This window comes from Palaemon carinicauda, chromosome 29, assembly GCF_036898095.1.
Source record: "Palaemon carinicauda isolate YSFRI2023 chromosome 29, ASM3689809v2, whole genome shotgun sequence".
In the NCBI taxonomy this organism is placed as follows: domain Eukaryota; kingdom Metazoa; phylum Arthropoda; class Malacostraca; order Decapoda; family Palaemonidae; genus Palaemon; species Palaemon carinicauda.
In genome coordinates, this window is record NC_090753.1 from 88,197,367 (window position 1) to 88,220,028 (window position 22,662).

The following is a 22,662-nucleotide window of genomic DNA, read 5'->3' on the forward strand; positions in this document are numbered from 1 at the left end:
TTAATAATAATAATAATAATAATAATAATAATATATATATATATATATATATATATATATATATATATATATATATATATATATATATATATCAAATAATGTTAGACGCAAACAACCAAAATAGTTATCATATCTTGATTGTGCAACAACTGTGCTGCCGTCTTCTAGGAAAAGCAGCAGCACCAATCTCGTACGCAGCATTTCTGAGAACCTTTTAAATTCAATTGAGTCCGTTCTCTCTCTGCTGATTTTTTACGTAGACTTAGGACTCGTCTAATTCTTACATTAATTTGAGCACGAATTTCTCATCAACTGCCCAAAAACTTACTTTTTCATATTGTATTGGTTGGACGTGCCAGTGTACTGTAGACGTATCAGAGCTCTCTCTCTCTCTCTCTCTCTCTCTCTCTCTCTCTCTCTCTCTCTCTCTCTCTCTCTCTCTCTCATTTTGCGAGTTAACACCACAAGAAGTGACCTAATAGATGCTAACACCAGTGAAGCAATTATAGACAATTCTCTGTCGGTGTGACGTGTAAATGAAGCAAAAATTGCAATGAAAAAAAAAAAACGCGAAGATGAAAATCTAAAAAAAAAAAAAAAAATGGAGTTATGGAAGAGAAACGTTGCAATTTGAGAACATAAAACAAGAATTGCTGAATTGGAATAAAGCATTGGAAACATCATTGCTTACTCGGCAGATTCAACTCCTGCTACTACACACCCCAACACGCCCCCCCCCCCACAAAAAAAAAGACATACTTGGTAATCTAACTAATATCAAAATCATTTAGTTATTTTCAAACCCGATGGTTCTAAAATTAAGAACACGACTTATGCTTACAAACCTGGTCCCAAAGTTAAGAAAATGACATGTTTAAAAACTTAATTTAAAAGAAAAAATCTACCAGTAGGATAATGAAACCATCAGAAGGATCAACTAAAATTAGACGAATTTTCCAACCTAGTAGGAAAAGCTGGAGGCTGTAAGTCAAAGGGCTCCAACAGAGAAAACAGCCCAATGAGGAGAGGAAATAAGGAAAAAACACACGAAGTTTAAGAACGTTAAAATAAATCTTTCAAAAACTATAAAAACTTGAAAATAAGATAAGAAAAAAAAACAGAGGAAGAGAAACAAGATAGAACAGTATGTCAGAGTTTACCTTCAAGCAAAAGAGGTAAACTAAATAGAAATGTGAATTTAGATCTAAGCAACGAATGAATTTAAAAACAATTGCTGTTACAGGAAGCTAGAAAAAGGGGAAAATTAACCCCATTAATATCAAATGTATTCAATGATGAAGAATCTGCTTTAATTCATTGGATCTGATTAAACATTAAGATTCTCTAAGATGTGCATCAAGTTGAAAAAACAAAATGGTCATATAGTGAATCCAATTAACTGAAAAGCTTAAGAATTGGCATTGAGACTAGCAGAAAAATATCTCTAAAAATACCTCTAGTGGATTCTAAGGATTTTACAAATAGCGTTATGAAAATATTCAATCCAGTATGTTGGTAATGAGACAATTCAAGTTAAAGTATTGATAATTTGAATGAGAAATATTTCGACATAGCGATACATACATAATATACCAAGACATTTCCCCCAATTGGGGATTAGCCGACATCAACCATATGAAACAAAAAAGGGGACCTCTCCTCTCTACGTTCCTCCCAGCCTGACAAGGGACTAGACTGAGTTCGGCTGGTACTGCTATTGGTGCCAGATTCGCACCTACCCCGTTATCCGCCACATATGAAGCTTCATAACACCGAATCCCCTATTGCTCCTACCTCTGCGGTCTTCCAAGGCACCATAGCCTACCGGAACTGTATCACACTCGCTCTCCATTCATTCCTATTTCTAGCACGCTCTCTTGCCTCTCTCACATCTATCCTCCTATCACCCAGCGCTTCCCTTCACTCCACCCAAACCATGGCCTTCCTCTTGTATTTCTCCCATTAACTCTTGCATGCATCACCTCCTTTAGCAGACCGCTATTTCCCATTCTCTCAACATAGCCAAACCACCTCTACACATTCATATCCACTCTAGCTGCTAACTCATTTCCTACACTAGTTCTCACCCTCACTACTTGGTTCCTAACCCTATCTACTCGAGATACACCAGCCATACTCCTTAGACATTTCATCTCAAACATTCAATTTCTGTGTCACTTTCATTCCCTACAACACGGTTCTCATACAGAACTCTCTTTACATTCATGCCCAACCCCCTACTATTCACTACTCCCTTAACTGCCCCCAACACTTTGCATCCTTCATTCACTCTCTTGACAAATCTGCTTCCACTCCACCTTTTGCTGCAACTACAGACCCCAAGTACTTAAACTGATCCACCTCCTCAAGTAACTCTCCATTCAACCTTGCACCACCCTCCCTTCTCGTACATCTCATAACCTTACTCTTACCCACATCAACTCTCAACTTCCTTCTCTCACACACCCTTCCAAATTCTGTCACTAATCGGCCAAGCGTCTGCAACCAGTACAGTACCATCTGCAAACAACAACTGATTTACCTCCCATTCATGGTCATTCTCGTCTACCAGTTTCAATCCTCGTCCAACCCTCTAGCATTCACCTCTCTCACCACTCTAACATACAAATTAAACAACCACGGCAACATCACATCCCTGTCTCGGCACATCTCTCACCGAAAACCAATCGCTCACTTCATTTCCTATCTTAACACATGCTTTACTTGTAGAAACTTTTCACTGCTCGCAACAACCTTCGACCAACTCCATATAACTTAGCTACATTCCGACATAGCGATATTAGCTAAATTATTTTGACAAGATACCTGAAATGACCCGAATTATTTTTTTTATTTCTTTTTTTATATTCTGAGATGGCAAGATGGGCTCAAGGTTTGTTCTCAAAAGGCTATTTACTCGATAAAAAGATTCTGGAACAAGATTTTAATACATGGAAATAAACTTAACACCAAAAGTGAGAAGAAAAAACTAAAGAAATACAAATGTATTCGAGGAGATTGGTATATGTGTATTGGCGTGACTGACATGGCAAAAACTCAATTAGTTGCATCTTTCTCCTAACCTTACCAAGAATTAAGAATCCACTAAATTGCAGTGTAGTTAACCCCTTAAGCAAAGAATTGATTGGTAACCTGTGTTATCAGGTGTACGAGGACAGAATATGTAAAGGATATGCTAGACCAGTGGTAATAAATTTGACACTATGTCAACCCTGAATATACTGTATGTTGACAAGGTATTATTGAAGAGGGTAGGTGCATGGCAAGATTAACCATTATTTATTAGTTAAAAAACCTATTTGAATTCTACTCTCACTTCTTCGGGCATCCTTTGGCTTTTAAATTTGCACCCCTGACATAACACATGATCATAGCCCTATCGGGTATAAATAAATTACACAACACAATTTAGTCCAATATGGCAGAAAGAGTTTCTCAGGAGCCAATTCGAACCATGTCATTTTTATACAATTGATTCATTTGAATATACCTCAAAATTAAATTTCATGAGGAATGGTAGAACCTTGAAGCAACTTACTAATAGACTTAAAAGCACTAATCAAAGTTTTCCCAGGGACCAGGAGTAGTAGTCATGACCCATACACTAGTGCTATAGACTTTTCGACAGTTGAATCATACATATAATATTCAACACCTAACTGATCCTTGGTTATCAAATGTACCCGTAACCATTGGTCAAACATTTGCACCTAGCAAAGTAGCATCTATATTTGATCAAATTAAAATTACTGCTGCCATTAAATATACCGTACATCTGTCCTTGTGTACTGTAGAATAAATGACAACTGGCCATAGGTCCAGATTTGTCGAGTTTTTCAACAGCAACTGAAGCACTACTCCACAATCCAGTAGCATCTCTTCAAAAGATACTTAGAACAATACCATAGGCTAGTACCCATCCATGAATGTTGCTACCAAAATTGTCTGGTGAGGAACTCAAAAGCAACTTCAGCCATACCAAATTGATGTGATCATGCAAAATATACCTGGATCAGAAACCTTCATTTTGACAGGACAGAGTACTTTACAATACTGTCTAGTCACACATACAAACACATTCTTTTGATACACAAGTGCTTTCTATTTCAATATATTTCCAACAAACCAACTGCAATACATGATATACACCTTAGAATAACATTAGGGATGATGGAAATGATACCATAGTACATTAATTTATTCCATTTATTATCAAGTACAAAGTAACAATGATATTAACTGTTCTGACTTCCTTAACTGAAGTGTTGAACTCTCCATATCAGTGAAGAAACTCCTCCACTTCACAAACTCCAGAGAAGGACACTTCAACCTCCACATCGCTAATTAGTCCCTTCACCATCAAATCTGAAGACAAAGGGATTAAAAAACTTACTACTCTGCTCATATTACTTTCAAAAGGCAATGCAACTTTCAAAATAGTCAGTAAAAAAAACGTGGTAAGGTTTGTCAACATGGACCTCAGATAGCAAATAAAGTCATCATATAAATGCTTAGGAACTTCAAAACTAAACAGTACAATAACAATAAAAATCATCACTCACCAGCAAGAATCTATACTTCTTTTGATCCAGTCTGGACCCACCTGTTTCTTGTAAAAAAAGTACATTTGTAATATTAGGTTCCTATCCTCTTCACATAACATGAAATTTTCAACCGATTACTTCAGGCAGTACGAATACTTTTACAATCATTACTTGTCAATAAGTATATAGGTATCATCATTACACCTTAATAAAATAAGTGGGTAAATAAAATTTTTTTACTGACTTGAGCAAAAACATACACTACAAATAGCTATGATAAAACAGTAACTTCAAGATAGGTTTTAAAAAATCTTTAATCAAATTAGATGCAAAAAAATTCCAATAGAATATAAATCAATATTTCATGGAATAAAACTTTAAAATTGCATTCTTCAATTGCGCAAAACAGAAGATATTGCTCACCCAATAAACTTGGCATTCCAAAGATGGTAAATCAGCTTTTAGTAAAGGCAGTTGTGCAGAATTCCATGCAAGACTCGTCATAAGAAGCCTTAAAAAGGAATACAGTATGCACATGTTAACGAAAGTGTCACTCTTCATTAAGGGGTTACTCTACGACAAATCTCAGGCTTTGTTTCAAACATGGATCGAGATAAAAATCAACCATCTGACAGAAATTACATCATGCTAATTATTGAAATGTAGTGGAATATGCTTTCTAGTCTTTGTAGGAGATTGGAGGCTGAAAGTAAAGGAAAATAATTTCAAGATGTATTTGCTAGAATTTACTAGTTATGAAAATGTGAAAATTTTCCATTCTTCTAATAGGCGTTATAAAGAAAATTCAATGACAACAGGGTTGTATTAGCCAGGTTTGGTCAGGTTTTAAGGCATTGTCTTGCGTTATAGGGCAAAATCACTGTTCCATGCCTCTGCCATTCATGAGCGGCTTTTAACCATGCATATAAAAAACAAAAGGTTTCCAGTGTCTTTACAAACCAGTGCCAGCCATGATTATATACTCTCAACAATTCATACACATTAGAATCTTGGTTTTCACCCTTGAAGGGAAAAGTGGCAACTGGCAATAACTAACGTCAAACACAAATCTAGTCGAAATTTGATATTAAAATTTTCTAACATTGGGCAAAATGCATTCAATTCTGACCAGACAATTTGTCAAGTGCACAATAAAATTGAGATAACTATAGAATAACATTACAAATAAAACCTGCTGAGCATATTTCAAGACTTTAGCAAATGAACATTTCTTCAATTGTGTTACTAAACTTTGGGCAACTAAAGGCTGGTGCCGTTCAAACTCTCAATGAGAATAAGTGACAAAAAAGGTTCTCGACATTCGGGGAAAGGGACTACAATAGACCACTGCATATAAATCGATTGAACTGACTAAAAGCATAAAAAAATCTAGTCCACTTCAAAGTCATGCAAGTTACTTATAACAAAAATATGAAACTGCAAGCCTTACCTTGTACAGTATAGAGGCTAGTCCAAGACTTCCGAGAACATTCCTTCCTGTAGATAGAAAGGAATTTTTTAAACTAAAAGTAGATACTAAACTAAACTTTCACATCTAAGATATTGTCATAAAATTACAAAGCATATTTAACTTTCATCATCAATGATTCCAATCAATTTTTTAATCATTTAGTTATCAATCAAGTAGAAAAAGAAAAGAAAAAAAAGAGGCAGTCCTTACCTTAGCGTAATTGTAAGTTTTCTAGCATTGGAATTCCATATACCTGTAAAGAAAATGTCGATAAAATGCAAGAATATGAAATTCTAATATTCATGATCTTGTCAGAAACATTTCAGTTCTTCTTAGAGGATTCAAGTACCAAACATTTTTATTCTTGCTTGAAAATAAAGTCATCATTTACAATTTAATAAAAAAAAGAAAGTTTTGTCTTACTTACGGGTATAGTACACATACTGGAGATGAAAGGGTCCTTCTGGATGAGTATTTCAACGAATTACCATGCAACATTCATCATCATACTGAAAGATAAAATTTAATTATTTATATTGAAGTTTCTCTAGTACCTTATATATAAAGTGCAATCAACACTTCACCACTATATCATAAAAGCAATATATAATGCAATTAACTGTACAACAATAGTCTTGAGGATGTTCCAGAAACACCCTCTATGCATTAAAGCTATTTTTTCTTGGCCTTTGTAATAAGGAAATAAAACATGCCTAAGTCCTTGAATGAGCACAGGCCAAAGGAACAAGTCCAGCAGCCTCAACTTACCTTAAAAATTTCCACCTGTTGAAGATTGAAAACAACCACAGCCTGAAAGGAAATTTGAAAATGTTATAATTGCAAAATCACAAGAACAAAGCACTTATTTAGCAGAAAACTAATCAGCTTATTTATTCTTCTCTGAGCCAGATAACCTGGTGTGTTCATCGGGAAACCTGTGTAACAGTTTCAGAAGTTCCGGGCAAGAGAACCTTGCCTAGATCCTCCGTTGCTGAACACTGCGAACAAAATGTCCGCAGCTTCCTGAATTCCACGTCTCTCTGAGAATGGATTATCCATTATCATCATGTCAATGGGACTTTACTCGGGTAACAAAGTACTTAAAAATTCACTTAATGCTAGCAACTGTTTTTAAGTACAGCACATAGAATGAGAAGCATTCACCTATACCGTACAGTTAAAATATTAGATATTGCATACATACCTAACCACAATTGCAAAATTTGTCCTTGTGACAATTTCACTTCTGTAGAAAACTGCTTCTTCCAGAGTGAGTGACATGACCCAGCAATACTACCAATGGTCTTGTCTGTTAGTAGTCAACGTAACTGAAGTTCCCTTGCTGGGCCATACCCTTCTCTATACCCGGTACTTTAATAAATAATTCCATCTTATTATCTTAGCTCTGTATAACACCTGATGAGTAAGAAATAAATTGTTACTATGCATAGGACCTTACATAAGACAAGGTAAGATTATAAGAGCAATTAGCAGTAGAAGCTCCCCAACTTACAAACAGATCCAACTGAAGCCACAAGAATGAGATATTGTATTGAGCCCATAATGAAATACAGTAAAAAAAAAAATTATAATTTAATGCACTAAGCATAAATATTTGCCATATGCAACGGGACTATTTGTTGACATTTGCAGCTGAAAATTGTATGCATGAGTTAGATGATGCCTATCCAAGGGCAAAAAATTTGACATGTAAACAGCTTCTTGGAACCTAACCCTTTTACCCCCAAAAGGACGTACTGGTACGTTTCACAAAACTCATCCCTTTACCCCCATGGATGTACATGTACGTCCTTGCAAAAAAATGCTATGAAATTTTTTTCTTTTCATATTTTTGATAATTCTTTTTAAAAATTCAGGCATTTTCCAAGAGAATGAGACCAACCTGACTTCTCTATGAGAAAAATTAAGGCTGTTAGTGCAATTTAAAAAAATATATACTGCAAAATGTGCTGGGGAAAAAATAACCCCTTGGGGGTTAAGGGTTGAAAATTTCCAAAGAGCCCGGGGGGTAATAGGGTTAAGTTTTGTAAGTTGAGGAATTTCTGTAAATATGTGCCACTGCTTTACAGATAAATTCAATGAGAATAAACCCAGTATCTGACAGTGGAGTGAATGTATTAATTTTGCCACACATGACAAATGCAAAATTTAGTAAAAACAATGCACCAATCTTATGTGGCATATCTTGCATTCAAGACAGGTCCTGCCTGCTTGGTAAGAAAAAAATAAAAAATTTATGATTACAGCAACCACCATAAAATTTGAGCTATAGCAGTGATGGCCTTCACATTATAGGCAACCTTGATTGAAATTTGATTGTAACAAATATTATAGAATTACTCTATTTGGCTTGTACTACGGATACTTTACAACAATGAGTAAACAAACTGGAGTTCATCCGACAGTTAAATTACTAAAATACAAATCTTATAATAGAAACACTAAAGAAAATAACTGGAATTCATCCAAAAACGCAAGAAAACAAATTCACAAGATGATCTTACTGAAGTATTCATTTTCCAGAACATTACTACAATTCACGCCCAGACTTCAGCACTGAAGGTTGACCTCTCCCTCACCGAACCTGAAGACAAAGAGATTCAGACTTAGTTCTCTTAATATTACTTTCAAAACTAAATTACAACCTTCAACTAATCAGTAACACTAAGGTGGTAAGGTTTGTCAACATGGACCTCAGATAGCAAATAACGTCATCACGCAAACGCTTTGGAATTTATGCAGGGATAATACGAGGAAGAATTACCACTTACCAAGAAAATACTCTTCGCACAATCCAGTCTGAACTCGCCACATTCCTATAAAAGTAAATGTAATATTAGCTTCCTATTCTTTTAAATAGTGAAACATTCAAATCTTGACAAATTCAGGCAGTACGAATACTTATACAATCATTATTTGTCAACAAGTATATAGATGTCATCATTAAAATACTTCAGATTATACGCACACACCTACACTAGAAATGGCTATAACAGCAACGAAAGCTCTAAAAAAAATATTTAAACCGAATTAAATGAACAATTACAGGAAAAAATTAATAAATTCCTAATACCTATAGATTATTTTATGGAAAGTCTTAAAATTACCTTAATTTGAAAAAAAAAAACTGCTCACCTAATAAACTTGCTTTTCAAAGATGATCACATTCTGCTTTTAGTAAAGGCACTTGTGCAGAATTCCATGCAAGACTTGTCATAAGCAGCCTTAAAAGGAATACAGTATGCTCGTTAACGAAAGTATCACTCTTCGTTCAGTGGTTATTCTACAACAAATCTCAGGCTTTGTTTCAAACATGGATTGAGGTAAAAACCAACAATCTGACAGAAATTACGTCATCATGCTAATCATAATATCCTTTCTAGTGTTTGTAAAAGAGGATTGAAGGCAAGACCAATGTACAGTGAACCCTCGCTACTTCGCGGTTCGACCATCGCGGATTCACCACTTCGCGGATTTTTTCCATAACCCATATATATACAGTAATATATATATATGTATGCATGTATTTATGTATATATGTAGGTATGTATATGTGTATACATATAAATATATATATATATATATATATATATATATATATATATATATATATATATATATATATATATATATATACACACACATATATATATATATATATACACACACATATATATATATATATATATATACACACACATATATATATATATATATATATACAGTATATATATATATATATATATATATATATATATATATATATATATATATATATATATATATATATATATCTATATATCTAAAGTAGGAAGATGTGATGTAGTTCTAAGGGAAAAGTATGGGAAATATGTCTGGGTAATAAGCAAAGCTCTACCTCCAGTTTGTTTCTACATTATGATCAGAGATAAATGTAAACAAAACATTGGTTGCCATTTTTTATCGTGCTTTTTAGCATGTTTAGGAAATGCATGATATAAAATCACCTTTAATATTTGTGCCTGTTTTAGTTTAGGGTACTGTAGTACATGCATTAAGTGTTCTGTACATTAAAGGGTAGTTTGTTAACAGTACTACGTACAAGGGAAGGTTTTAAAAGTCTGAATATACATGTTGAATAAATAGGTAAATATGGTGTCACTACTTCGCGGATTTTCACCTATCGCGGCCGCGACTGGAACCCATCTACCGCGATAAACGAGGGTTCACTGTACTTCGATTTATTTGCTTGAACCTATCAGTCAAAAATTATTTCACTTCTGCAAAGGTGAAAGATTTCCCATCCTTCCACTATGGCATACTGTATTAACCAAATAATTCAATGTTAACATGCATATCAAAACCAAAAAGGTTACCTGTGTGTCTTTCGAAGCCAGTGCCAGTCGTTTTTCTTAAGGACACTTTAGTCGTGTTTTTCGAAAGGACACTTTACAACTCATGCACATTAGGATCTTGTTGTGTTTAGACCCTTGAAGGGAAAAAGGGGCAATTGTTAAAGCAAACAAAAAAAAAAAAAAAAAAACTCAAAAACAAAAACTAGTCTAAATTAGATCAGAATGATTTTCTAACATTGGACAGAATGCATTAGGATTCCGACATCAGACAGAAATTACGTCATCATGTGCAAAATAAACTACCAGACTTTCTTTTTTTATATAACACTACCATTCTCTAGTTAACTAACTAAAGGCTGGTGCCTATGACTGAAGTCTCAAGAGACCTAGTGTAACAGACCACTGCAGATAAATGGATTGAATGGACTAAAAGCATAGGAGAAAAATCTGGCACTTGGTAAAATGTTATATATCCACTTTAAAAGCATGCAATTTATTTATGGAAAAAAAATTCTGAAATTGTACGCCTTACCTTATACAGCTAAGATGATAGGCGAAGGCTTTTTACGTTAATTTGCCCCTGTAGATACAAAAGAATTCTTGTAAATCAAAACTAGACATTAGATCAAACAGTTATCACAACATTGTCATAAAATTACAAAGCATATTTAACTTTCATCATCAATGATTCCAATAATTTTTTTAATCATTTAGTGTTAACCAGATAAACAAATATGTTGGATCCTTACCATAGCCTAACCGGAAGCTTTCTAGCACTGAACTCCATACATCTGTAAACAAGACACTTCTGTTAAGATACAAAAATATGAAAGTACAACTTAATTAACCTTATCAAAACTTTCAGTTCTTCTTAGAGGATTCAAGTACCAATCATTTTCTTTCTTGCTTGAAAAATAAAGTCATCATTTACTACAGAATCCAAAGACCAAAAGTTGTCTCACACTTACCCGTGAAAGTACAGCACATATACAGAAGAACACACAGTCCTTACAGACAAGTATTTCAATGTCCACGCAACGTTTTTCAGCATACTGAAAAATAAAAAGTAATAATAATTACCTCTATGAAAAACACCACTCTTGTATCTCAAATATAAATATCAATTAACACTATCACTAAAATATTAGTTCTAAATTACGCAGTTAACTGTATAGCAATTGTCTGGAGGATGTTTCAGAAACACCCTCTATGTAAAAAGCTATTTTCTCTGGGCCTTTGTAATAAGGAAATAAAACATGCTTAATTCCTTGAATGAGCACAGGCCATAGGGAGAATTGATCTAAAAATTAAGTAGCCTCAACTTACCTGAAGATTTTCCACCTTTCACGGATTGAAAACTATATTCATCGCCTGAAAGAAAATTACAAAAATGTTATAAATGCAAAATCACAAGAACAAAACCCTACTTAGCAGAAAATTAATCAGCTTTTTTATTCTTCTTTGAGCCAGATAATCTGGTGTGTTCATCAGGAAACCTGTGTACCAGTTTCAGAAGTTCCGGGCAAGAGAACCTTGCCTAGATCCTCCGTCGCTGAACACTGCGAACAAAATGCCCACAGCTTCCCAAATTCCACGTCTCTCTGAGAATGGATTATCCATTATCATCATATAAATGCTACTTCAGTAACCATGCAATTTACACTATATTCTGTATACATTTTCAACGAATTACCTGCCACTATAATACAGTAAATAAAAATCAAATTATCAATAGATTTTGCCACAAATAGTACATGAAATATGAAGCATTTACCTAAAAAGCTACAGTATTAGGAATTGCATATACCTTACCAGAATCCACCAGTGATATCGTCAGTTAGTCATCACTCGTCCGATTTGCAGAGAAAATTGGGCTAAAGTTCTTTATCCCTGGTAGCATACTAAAGCTTCCATTTTGCTCTTTTTGCTTGGCATTAGAGCACCTGAAGCATAAAAAAAACATTTTTACTGTGTGTAGGACCTTATACAAGAAGATTATCGAGCAGTTTAGCAACAACTCTAATGAACCAGATAATAGGGTAATGTCATTAGGGGATCATTTATAGCAACAAGTATAATTCAAAGCTTGTAGTGCCAATAAGATTTAATTAATAGACTGGTACTATACTCAATTTCTTTTAATGAGGTGCATTTGCACAGACTTGCAGCAGTGCCCATTTAGCTCGGGAAAAGTTAGAATTATCTTGTCCAACCAATCAGCAATCGGGAAACTTTTCCGAGCTAAACGGGCACCCATGCGAGTTGGTGCAAATCTGCCTCGCTAACATGAATTGACTATGGGACCTGTGAGACCTCTTGGCCGACAAGGGCATCTACAGCGAGTCCTAATTACCAATAAAACAAACTAAAGGAAAGGAAGCAGGAATGCAGGAAAAGTAGGATATCCAGAAAATTACCAGTAAACATGTGCCACTGGTTTAAGAATTTATTCTGAGAATAAAAAATTCTTTCCTCTTGATTGGAGCTAAATGGTATTAATCTTGCCATTTTATACATGCAAGATTTATTAAAAACAATGCACCATAGAGAATGGCATTCAAGTCGAAATGGATCACATATTGGTATCAAAGGAAAGCTCTTGAAACACCAGAATATGAATGTGAAGTTGAATCACAAATACCAGACATATTATTTCTATAAGGAAAAATTTCCCGTTACATTAAAAAAAAATCTCGGCATAAATATGCTCCTAACTAACAGTGTACAAGATATTAAAATATGTGATAGCTTGTTTTGAAGTCCTTTTCTTGGCCTTTATTTTGGTATATAATAAGTCCTAATAATATTATTGGACTAGCTCGCAGGAGACAAAAATCACCCGTGAGTCATACATAAAAGGGATTTTGACGTAGGAAAAATCTATTTCTGGGCGAAGGACCTGTGCCGCCCAGTGAATAAGCTCCATTTAGCACTTATTCTTAGGTAATTTAAAATAAGTGCTAAATGGAGCTTATTCACTGGGCGGCACAGGTTCGAGCCCAGAAAAAACGGTTGATAACACAAGGAAGGCAGAGAGATATAGAATGCTATCATACATTTTTGAAGACTAGACATTGGTCTCTCAGTTAATCACTATAAGATTTCCTGGCCCAAAATGGTACCGACCAACAACAAACCCCCCTTGGACTATTCTCTGGTGGTAATAATCAAGTATACCTTTATATATTCTGCAGCCCAAGGTGTGACAAAGTCTTATGTAATTTTCTCCTCTCGTATTTGAATATATATATATATATATATATATGATAAATTTTGCACATTTTTACATGTTTTTCATATTCAAATAAGCCATATATAAACGTAAAAATATGCAAAATTTATCATTAATTGAATGCCAAGTAACAAACTACCAATTAGCTACGATGGTGAAGATGGGTTGATTTCAATTCTAAGTACAAAATACCTGAATTCGACAGGTATAAGTACAGAAGAATTGTCATTGACTTTTATCTTTCTTCGTGGCCAAGTGGGTTAGTCACTGTCTGTACAAGCTTGCCGACCAGGGTTCGATTCCCGGCCGGAGCCAAGCTCTTGTCTTTGTGTGATTTCGCCTGGGGCTCTGATCCCGAGGTCATTAAGAGAATCCAGACATTAATGTATCAAAAATATATATGGCTTATTTGGATATATATATATATATATATATATATATATATATATATATATATATATATATATATATATACACACACACAAAAAAGATTCTTTAAAATTGATACTGTAATTACTTCCCGTCGTTTATTTCCTTTCCTCAATGGGCTAGTTTCACAGTTGTAGCCACTGGGCATATCGCATCCTGCTTTTCTAACTAGAGTTGTAGCTTAGCTAGCAATAACAAGTGCTACACAATGAAGATTGTATCAATAAGATTTAGGAATATTTAATAACAAGTGCTACACAATGAAGATTGTATCAATAAGATTTAGGATTATTCATCGCATTAATAGTAAACGTGTGCCACTGAAAAACTTCACTTACTCAATGAGAATAAATGCTAGCCATCTCCAGTGGAGTTAAGGTAATAATATTGCCACCTTTGCATCAAGATTTAATTGAAAAAATTGCACAACCTTCAGGTGGCATTTAAGACAAATTATAATTGCATACACTAAATTCTAGGTATAATTACATTATCACTTTCTTTATACAGTACTAACAAGCATTTATTGTCACAGACGATACTGATTTCAACTTTAGGAAATTCATGTATAATTTCAGTTGGTAGATTCATCTAACACTTAAAATTTTCTTTACCAACCACTAATAAACAAGTCAAAATCTAGTATCTCTTATTTTACTCATGCATCATTGTAAACTAATTCTGGGAAGGCCAGGCACATCAGCAACTTAACATGCATAGAGACAATCCAGACCTTGGGGAGCAACGTGAAATGAGGATATTCTACAGCATTAAATTGATGTTAAAAATAGAAAGAAAATGTCATCCAAAATGGGTGTTCCTGAAATAATTTTCTGAGGTTTGACCATTTCCATCACCATGCTGGCAAGCGGAGATTGGTGATGGCGGGAGACTTGTTTGATCGCTCATGGCAAACCAATATAAATTGGTTGTCCCTGACTAGTACCGTTTTACGGAACGGTATCCACACTCAGTAAGTTGAACTATAAATCTAAAATAACTTATCAAGGGACTTAGCATAAACATACCTGGCCGAATCATTCTGCATTATGTTATCTTGAAATTTAAAAGGCCAAGAAATGCCCATGCTCTACATTTTGCCGAGGTTATAAGCCATGCAAACGACAAATTTCCAGTCTTTCTTGGGATTCCAAGTTGTTCAAATTGCATTTTGGTCGGACCACCTGAAATAAAGAAGTTTTAAATTTTCATGTATAGTTTAGTAGCTCCTGTATTGAAAATTCACAAACTTCTTAGGCTTCCTGTGAATAATTTTGCTGAAACACTGCACCAAACTAACCATCAGGAATGAAAAATAAACCCACCCATAAAAATGTGCAAGGGTTAATTGCATGTTGGGACCCTTACATAATTACAGCCTTTAGAAAAAAAATTATATACTAATGAGTGCAGTAAATATAATGTACCACAGATCAAAAAATTGCATTCAATGAGAATAAATCAACTTGTCTTTGGTATTAATTTTGCCACATTTTCTGTGCAAGATTTGATTAAAACAATGCACCTATCATTGGTGGCCTTTAGGACAAAATACAAATTAAGCAGGCATAGATAACAGTAAATGTCCCTTGGGTATACATTACAAGCATCACTCAATTGGGAGGTGGATTGTGGTCTAGTATATTCCCATGAGTTAGTCAAACCTACCCCCAAAAATTCAGTATGGAAATTGGAAAATTTTTTTTAAACTGTAGCCAGCCTTAAAAAGGTCATATACTGTACGGAAAGTCAACATGTACCCAACGGAAATTCAGTATGGAAATTGGAAAAATTTTGAAGCTGTAGCCAGTCTAAAAAGGACATTACATCATGACCAGAAATATTAATTCAACAATGAACAAGCGATGTGGTGTGAAATGTTGAACACTTTCGAACGAACATTATAAAATTACTGTAAAGGTCCTGTCAGTAGGGTTCCCCTACCATATAGAACCTGAAAAACGGTAAGTACAGTAGGTACCCGCCAAGGCAGAAGGTTACGACGCAAGATCACTACTAGGGCCATGACAGGCATCAGGACCCCAAATTCCACTTCCCTATAACAAAAGACACCTCATTCAACTGTGGTACCTGGCAGGGAAGGGTTTTCATGCAAAATTGGCTGTGGTACTCAAAAGCTTACCTTTCATGTTGGGTTTCCACGATGTTCAAATCACATTTTTGTAGGACACCCTGCAACGAAGAGGGGAAAAAATTATTACCATGTAAAGATTAGTTCTGGCCAGTATTAACACTAAAACTTCTGATGATAAAAAATATAATACAGTACACCATTAAAAAAAAAAAAAAAACTTAAAAAGATGCCCATAATGGTACTGTATACAGTATTGTACATTCACCTAATTTTTGTCTAGCAATCCTGGTCGATTAAGTAGTTTAGAAAACCAAATATGTGCCATGGGAAATATCAAATTGGAACTCATTTTACACAATTATAGCTTTTAGTATGAATAATTCTGTCATAGATTGCAGTAAATATAATGTACCACAGATCAAAAAATTTTATTCTATGAATAAATCAACTTGTCTTTGGTATTAATTTTGCCACATTTTCTGTGCAAGATTTGATTAAAACAATGCACCTATCATTGGTGGCATTTAGAACAAAATCCATATCGACAGAATGTTAAATTCTATAACCAGGCACAGATGGCATAAGCGTTACCGAGAGGTAGAAGAGACGGTAAAATTATGGAAATACCCCAGACTAAGTAATTAATTGGTTTTCAGACAGAACAATAAGGCTCTCCTCAACTTACAAACTTTATAGGCTCCCAGAACCTATTTGTACGTCAAATTTTGGCCTACAGTCTTGTATCGACCATATCTGGGCAAATAATCTTGTTGGTAATAGTGGGATATTCTTAGCAGATATCACAGATCATTTCCCAATTTTCTGTAGTCTATTAATGCCTATATTAAACAACGTAGACAACAAAATAAAAATTCAATTCAGAGATATGAGCGAAGTGAATGACAGGAAATTCACGGAACTCCTGAGGGGGAAAGACTGGACCGAATATGGTCAAGCCTCATTAGATCCTCACCTGGGGGCGGCCTCTTTTACGGATGAAATAGACAGCTTTTTCAATGAATGCTTTCCTTTAAAAACAAAATATGTAAGTGTTAAAAGATTGGTGAATAAGTGGCTCTCCAAAGGGCTACTGAAATCAATTAACATTAAACATAATTTATATCGAAGAATGAAATTGGGTGCTTATAGTGCCCAACGCTATAGAAACTATTGTAATATGTTGCTTACATTAATTCGCGTGGCAAAGAAAAAATATTTTGATAGTACTTTTGATCAACTCCGAAATGATGCTAAAAAATCCTGGGATCTCATAATTTCGTCCCTTAGGCCTGGAAAGAAAAAGCGCACTTCACTAAGAAAACTCATTGGTCGTAACGGCGAAACTATTACTGACAGCCAACAGATTGCAAATGCTTTTAATCTTCATTTCTCTACAATTGGCATTACTCTCCGAGATGCCCTGCCTCAAAATAATCAGTAAGATTTTCATTCCTATTTGCCTCCTTCAAATCAGCACTATATTTGACCCCATCTTCTCCACTTGAAGTAATCAACATTATAAAAAAACTAAAGAACAAAAAAGCAAATATTCATTCTCCCCCTACTAAACTATATAAGAATAATGCTAGTTTACTTGCCTTTCCTATATCCTTATTGTTCAACCGTTTTATTGCCTCTGGCATTTATCCTGACATTTTAAAAATAGCATGCGTTACTGTGCTACATAAGTCTGGTGATAAATCGGATGTCAATAACTATAGACCAATAAGTTGCCTTCCCTTATTGAATAAAATTTTTGAAAAATTATTGTACAATCGACTCTACTCTTTCTTTACTAGATGTAATATCTTTTCTTCCTGTCAGTATGGCTTTCTGCGTGGCGTTAGTACAAGTGATGCTGTAAATGACCTTCTTGAAAATATCTACAATGCGATGAATAAAAATGAATACCTTGGTGCGGTCTTTTTAGATTTGAGTAAAGCCTTTGACACAGTGTCTCATGATGTGCTGCTTAAAAAGCTCGAACATTATGGAATACGTGGAAATGCATTACTCTTACTAAAATCCTACTTAACGAGTCGTAAACAATTTGTGACCCTCGATGGCCATCTCTCAGAGGTTATGGATGTCAAAATAGGTGTTCCCCAGGGATCAGTCCTAGGACCGTTATTTTTCCTCGCCTATATCAATGATCTACCTCGATCAGTAGGTAGGTTATGCTCCATACTCTTTGCCGATGACACTACGCTTCACTTTAGACATAAAAATATCTACTCCCTCTGTGATACACTAACCAATGATTTAACTCATGTAAAAAACTGGCTACTAGCAAATAAGTTAACCTTAAATGAAAGAAAGACATACTTCATAATCTTTTCTCTACGAAGAGTTCCTGATAACATAAGGGTTTCTATAGGAAATCACACTCTGGATCAGAAGTCCAGTGGTAAATTTTTAGGGATAATTCTTGATAATAAACTAACTTTCTGTGAGCATGTAAATATGACAGTTAATAAAATTGCCAAAGTAATGGGTATCATATATAGATTAAAAGAGTATTTCCCCTTATATATTATAAAAAAATTGTATCACTCGTTAGTATCTCCTCACCTAAATTACTGCAATACGGCGTGGGGGAGTAGTAGTAGAAATGTCTTGCAACCATTAATTGTAATTCAAAAAAGACTGGTAAGAATCATAAGCTCCAGTGATTACTTAGCTCATACATCGCCACTTTTCCAGTCTCTCTCGATATTGAAGCTGGAAGACAATTATAAGCTCTCCTTAATGAATATGATGTTCCAAACACTTATTTTGAACAAATTTCCAGATTTAAGACGAAAAATAATTCAGGAACAATCAGTTCATCCATATGGAACAAGAAATTCAAACTTAACTCTCCCTTTCATACGTATTAATAGATGCGAGCAATCGTATCTATACCAAGGTATTAAACTTTGGAATACTCTGCCCGCTTATCTAAAGGCACTGCTTAGCGTTCGGTCTTTTAAGAAATCATATACAAATCTCCTGTTATCTGGGTATTAAGCTTTATTAATAAATATTTATACTTGCCTACCTAACCAAAACGCAAGTATGTTTCATTGTTTAGAATATTTTTTTATTTGTAAAACTAGTTCTTTTACTGAGTTTTTTGCTTAATATCTGCAATTTTTTCAATGTATATACCATTAGCTTTCATATACCATCTTTCCTTATCATATAAATATGCATTTCCATTTGTTTTTAGGCTAAGATTCTCATTTATATGCATCTATTTGTATACATATGATTATGTATATGTATGCGTACATTTTGTATATCTATATCCATATTTACTTTATTTTTTATTTTTACTTAATTGATGATATTTTGTTGTATTATTGCCCGAAGAGCTCTGCTCCACATGGGCTTGGACTGAGTTTTTTTCTTTTTGTAAATCTTTGAATGTAAATATTTTTTGTCCAATAAACATTATTAACTAACTCATATGCTCACAAAAGTCAGCAAATATAAGATTTAGGGAGGCTTTGTATATCAGCGGCCAGTTCCTCAAGCATCAATTAAAAATGGACCTAAACATTCCCCTAACCAACAAACCTAACTGGGGGGAGGGGCATAATGTTCCCTACAAACCCCCCTTAAACTGCCGTATTCTAAGTTAGCCATAATAATACACACAGGTGACCGCTATCCTACAAACACCCCAGATTTACTAACTTGTAATTTTCTTCCTAGTTATGTTACCACAAAGAACTTTCTGGGGACATTATGGGAATCTGTCATGACCAGAAACATTAGGATAAGCCTCCCACCACACTACCATGGCAGAAGGATACAACCAGACAATGATGGGCCACGACTGCCCTCAGGACCACATTACAGTTCCCCACAACAAGCCATGCTCAGTCACCTGTAAGGTCGGGTAGTGTAGTTTGTGTTGAGTATAGTTAGGAAAATAAATTACCAAGAATTTGCTCCATGGCCTAATCACAATGTACTACATTCTTAGGAGACCCATGTTTACTCTTAGGAGTCTGTTCAGGATTTGCCGCAGCCTAATGAAGGAGGTATATCTTAGCAATCTGTGTATGCCAACGGTTATACTCGTATAAGCAGATGAGCAACTTGGTGGAGTTATGAGGGCTATGGGTGTGGAAAAAATGCACCTCTAGAATCTCGATGAAGGCACTGGCAGCAGGGTGACGGATGGGTTTAAGGCGATGGACAGTCTCTTCGGCTTCTACTCCTGCTACCTGGCAGTTGATCTTACTAGAACTAGTATGAACCGGCAGGGATCACTTGCCTTAGTTAGGCACTGCGCATAACAAGGAACTGGCTATCCTTTGACGTATCTGGCCAATGAATCCTCCCGAGGCACTTTGCATCACTAGGCGTAGGAGATGAAGATGATAATGAAGGGAGATGGGAGAAAGCGTCTTCAGCCAGACTGAATAGCTGGAAGGCGTCCTCCATGAATGCCGATGGGTTTGGGACCAGTGGGCTTCTCATCAAGACTCGTTGCAAAGAGGGCAAGGGAAGGGGAACCCAATATAGATATTAACCGACTTGCCACGACTGGGTATGGTGACCACTCTGTGCCTATCCCCTGGTTGCTCCTGCCAAATCTATTAACCATCATAGATGAACCTTACCGTCAAGAGATTTCCTAGGATGTATGTATGATAACGGCCAAGACGAAGGCACCCTTGCTTCTTGACATGGGCCACCACTTACCACATATTAGGGTTACCACTCGCCCCACTACTAGACTGCCAGGGAATGAATCCCTTTCTGAAACGCCCAAAAAGTGTAGAGCCTTCTCAGCGGTCCTAGTTCCTGACCCTGACTCCTCGAGCAAATGGATGCATCCGTGAACAATAGCAGCTCCCTAGTTGATTGGGACGGGGGAACCCTGCCGGGGGAATTTCCTGCCATATGCACCAACTTGCACAGGTCCCATGAGACCAGCAGGAGTTTGAAGCTGCCCTGAGAAATTAACTTCTATAAGGATATTAGGTGCACCATTAGTAGTTGCCAGTTCACAAGGGATGTCGAAAACACTAGCAGAAACATTGGGTGGGGGTGACTATGTCCAACCGAACGAGCCACTCTGCCACCAGGAAGGGCCTGGCTTCATAAGATTATTTCATATTTATCTAAAATAAGCTTTACTTTGCGACTTCAACCATTGTAAAGTGTAATAGTAGGTTTACCATATCTCTAAAAAAAAAAAAAAAAAGTCATCCGCACCAAGAGATTCTCAGTCCATTCAAATCATGTGCTCCCCAAAAATAAAAGAAATGAAGCAGTCATCCATTGGAAAGAAGAAAGCTATGTAACCACTAGTAATCATAAAACGATAGTAGAACCATATGTATTAAGACCATAGCATAAGATTCATAAAAAATGCGGCCGGAATAAACGGCACAATAACTGCATAAAAGAGAATCACCGAGGAAAAAATAAATGAAAAATAAATAAATTCTCCGTCACGCCAAAGAAAAAATCAGTGCAATAAAATAATGTAGGTTGCTTCAGCTGAACAATTTACTCTAATTATCAGCATTTATCCTACAAATATCAGTCTACCTTAAGATTTGGGATTAATCAGACACCTCCTAGGGTCAGTCATTACAGTAGGTTAACTAAGAGGTCGAAGGAATAGCCTAGTTAGATCTGTAGTCTGTAAAAATGGAGCCTTTGTAGGGTGACGGCCAGATCCCCTAGAAAACGGAAATACTCTGAACTGTGGCCGTCGTTCTACAAACGATTTTGGCGGGAGAAGCTAACTTAAAAAACCCACCTAACCAATGATAAAAGCCGTGTCCTTACCCAGGGGGGATGTGCATTATGGCATTACCACTACGGTACCATTCTCAGACCACGTGAAACAGCCATAGTAGAATGAGAGTTGAGACCGTTGAACTATTACATGCCACCCTTGCACAGATTTCACTTGAAATATGTGTGCACTGCTAAACCAAAATCAATTTGATAATAGGGATATATGACCCACAATAATACGGTATCTCGAACCGCATGGTATCACGTGGGTAAACTATCTCAAACATGTTACGAATCTTTAATAATACTCTTAATATGAATAATACTACTAGTATATAGTTATAACTACAATATCTAAAGTGTATCACTTACAATTAAAAAAACAAATTCAAACTTACGATACGAAAGGTTTTTTAACGGAAGAGGAGGACCGCACACAACAAGACAACAACATCGCCACCGGTGAAATGGCAGATTTGGTTATCCTCAGTCCTCACCCCAGCCCCCCAGGCCCAGAGCCGTTCGATTCGAAATTTGAATTTCAAATTTTCAAAACACTAGTATATGTTAAAATTCTAGTTAATTGTTGAATTAAAAATTATATATGCTGAATTAGAATTTCTAAATAGCTTCTTAGATTATATTCATAATTTAAATTGTATTTAATAAGCCTCTTGATGATGTGATGGAAGTAAAATAAACGTTTATTAACCAGCACTACCAACATATGTTATAATTCTATATTGTATTTTAATGTCTTATTTATT

At 35.4% G+C, this 22,662-nt stretch overlaps 1 long non-coding RNA gene across 5 annotated transcripts; it reads right to left on the reverse strand.

Moving 5' to 3' along the window:
• Positions 1–4,213: 4,213 nt before the first annotated feature.
• Positions 4,214–22,397, reverse strand: LOC137622337 (uncharacterized). 5 transcript variants are annotated; one of them, XR_011040431.1, is made up of 20 exons: positions 22,294–22,397; positions 16,196–16,245; positions 15,081–15,236; positions 12,204–12,334; positions 11,718–11,762; positions 11,360–11,443; positions 11,141–11,182; positions 10,924–10,971; positions 10,413–10,525; positions 9,193–9,281; positions 8,829–8,873; positions 8,562–8,641; positions 7,241–7,452; positions 6,805–6,846; positions 6,464–6,545; positions 6,247–6,289; positions 6,016–6,062; positions 4,989–5,076; positions 4,584–4,624; positions 4,214–4,386 (listed from the first exon to the last, which is right to left on the reverse strand). It is a non-coding gene; the product is annotated as an uncharacterized lncRNA (long non-coding RNA). The 5 variants fall into 5 exon arrangements; XR_011040432.1 differs by having other exon boundaries at positions 4,584–4,630; XR_011040433.1 differs by having other exon boundaries at positions 12,199–12,334.
• Positions 22,398–22,662: the final 265 nt, after the last annotated feature.